Source organism: Penaeus japonicus, unplaced genomic scaffold, assembly GCF_977035675.1.
Source record: "Penaeus japonicus unplaced genomic scaffold, GWHDUDI00000001_assembly GWHDUDI00000025, whole genome shotgun sequence".
NCBI classification, from domain to species: Eukaryota; Metazoa; Arthropoda; class Malacostraca; order Decapoda; family Penaeidae; genus Penaeus; species Penaeus japonicus.
Genome location: NW_028234427.1, coordinates 4,634,112 through 4,636,611, shown reverse-complemented (window position 1 = coordinate 4,636,611; position 2,500 = coordinate 4,634,112). Strand labels below are relative to the sequence as shown.

Below are 2,500 nucleotides of genomic sequence, written 5' to 3'. Positions count from 1 at the left end.
TGAGTGTGTCATTTCTTTGATTTTTTGTTGTATATGTCAGACTGTGTTATTCATGGTGGCATGTTTGTCTGTGTATGATATATATATATATACACATATATATAGTTAGGATGTTGAAAGATATATCTAATCATGTTATTTATGTATGGTTTACGAATGTCAAAAGATAGAGTTTATGTAGGTGTAATGTATTCCACGTGAAAAAAGTCGAACTGAGAAAAGACTCACACATATACATACATAAACACACACACACACAAACACAAACACACACACACACACAAACACGTACACAAACACACACACACACAGACATACATACAAACACACACAGACATACATACAAACACACACAGACATACATACAAACACACACAAACATACAAACACACACACACACACACACACACACATACACACACACACACGTGCGCAGACATCCATACTATTTACGAAAAAGTAGTTGTTTTGTTTCATAAAAAGCTGTTTACGTCACTAGTCCATTTGCATGTTTCCCATTCTCTATGTAGGCCTATCAAATGTATCAGTTAAATCCTATGATATGAAACATAATAATGATAAAAAAGTAGTTTTACTTGTAGATATATAGTGACGAAAAAAAAAGTTATATTACGCGCTTGTATTCTATATGATATAGATATATCCACATTCCCCCCCCCCCCCTAAAAAAAATGGCTGTAAAATCTATGTGATTTCCAAATTCTGCCTGTCATTAACTGTTTAAGTTTGGTGCTTCTTCATAAGAGAAAATACGTGTGTCCTTCTGAACTTACCATATCACCTTGTCCTGTAATTACAGTGTTATTATGTAGCGTATTAATGCGTGTATTCATATATCTTCGTTAGGTTAGACTCTTCAGGTTAAAAAGCTCTTCGTCGTACCTTTATTTATATATATTTTTTTCATCTTCTTTCTTTTTTAACTTGTTCAAAATTTCTTGGTTTGAAAAATTCAGACTTGGAAAAAAAACACAAAAAACATCAGGACATTTAAGGATGTTTATCGTGATGGCTTTTTGGACTTAAAAAAAACATGTATATTATTCTGATTTGAAATCATAAATCATATATAACATATAGCATATAACACAATACATATATAGCCAGTACTTTCTCCAATAGAATGAAAAAAAGAAAATACATAAATCAAATAATCATTCATATATAAGTTAACCTAACTTCGAAAGCGACGCAAGAATTAGATCACAACAGTACATAAAAAAAAAGGTACCAAAGAATAATGATAATTTGATTTTGCCTTTTTGTTTCCTAAAGAAGAGTTTCTGTACCTGCAAGAAATAAAGAGCCTAGACGAATCACACCTTCAGATTATCCTTCGGGCTACAGGACTTTCAGGACTCCTTCGGAAATCAGACGTTTTGCTTCATCGTGAGGGTGTTTGTCTATCTGTCTATTTGATCTATTTGTCTCTCTCTCTCTCTCTCTCTCTCTCTATATATATATATATATATATATATATATATATATATATGTTTTTTTTTTCTCTCCCTCTGTCTGCCCCTCCCCTCCTCTCTCTCTCTCTCTCTCTCTCTCTCTCTCTCTCTCTATCTATCTATCTATCTATCTATCTCTCTCTCTCTCTCTCTCTCTCTCTCTCTCTCTCTCTCTTTCTCTTTATAATTTGCCCTTATGCTTTCCTCTTACCCACAAAATAGCTGTATCTATATTTTTCAAGAACTTCCACAAGAATTGAGTCATTAAGTAGAAATTACCCCAGAGAGAAAAAAAAAAACATTTACAAGGTATCTGGCACTGTGAAAATTCCCATAGACTTATTTTGAACTGGTCTGAGCCCCCTATAAAACAACCTAGATCTATCTGTGTCCTTAAGGAGTTCAACATTTAGTTAAGATATGCAACATAATATTAGATTCCTTAGCTTCATTTCCTGCAACCTGAGAGTATATGTCAGATCCCTAGCGACTCCTTCGTGACGAACGTATTGTAAATATTCCTCTCTTTATTTTTAGTATTTCCTTTCAGTTTGGAATATCTATTATTACGTATACATCAAATTACACTATGCACTATTTAGTTACTCAGTAGTCTTAAGATTTCTATCTAAGGAGCTTGGATAGAAGAGAATCATAGAGGAAGTATTTGTAATATGAATGCGCTTTATCGTTCTCGGTAATAAGTGATTTGGATTCGGATTCCGTGTTGAGTTACGCGGTAGAATTTATACAGCAGATTGAGCTGTGATTAGTCCGTTAATGTCTGTTCATCACCTTCTTTAATAAATATCTAATTCTGCAGTGAAGAAGGCAGAACGCATTAACTCCAAAAAAAAGCGATTTTTATGAATTTGGTATCTGTGGAAATCGTCATTTAAAGACGAATTTTGGTACAACCATCATGGTGTCTAAATGCCAATAGAGGTATGGTCAGTTTTGTCTATCGATAACAATGATAGGAGTAAATATACATGCAGCCAAACCTTTAACATCGATTTTCTCAA

At 33.4% G+C, this 2,500-nt stretch overlaps 1 protein-coding gene across 1 annotated transcript in view; it reads left to right on the top strand.

The window, feature by feature from the left end:
- Positions 1-1,469, top strand: part of ple (tyrosine hydroxylase ple) — a gene marked incomplete at its 5' end in the record, with an annotated part of 17,246 nt that extends 15,777 nt beyond the window's left edge. The window contains 1 exon segment of the mRNA XM_043033467.2: positions 1-1,469. This exon segment is cut by the window's left edge and continues 621 nt beyond it.
- Positions 1,470-2,500: the final 1,031 nt, after the last annotated feature.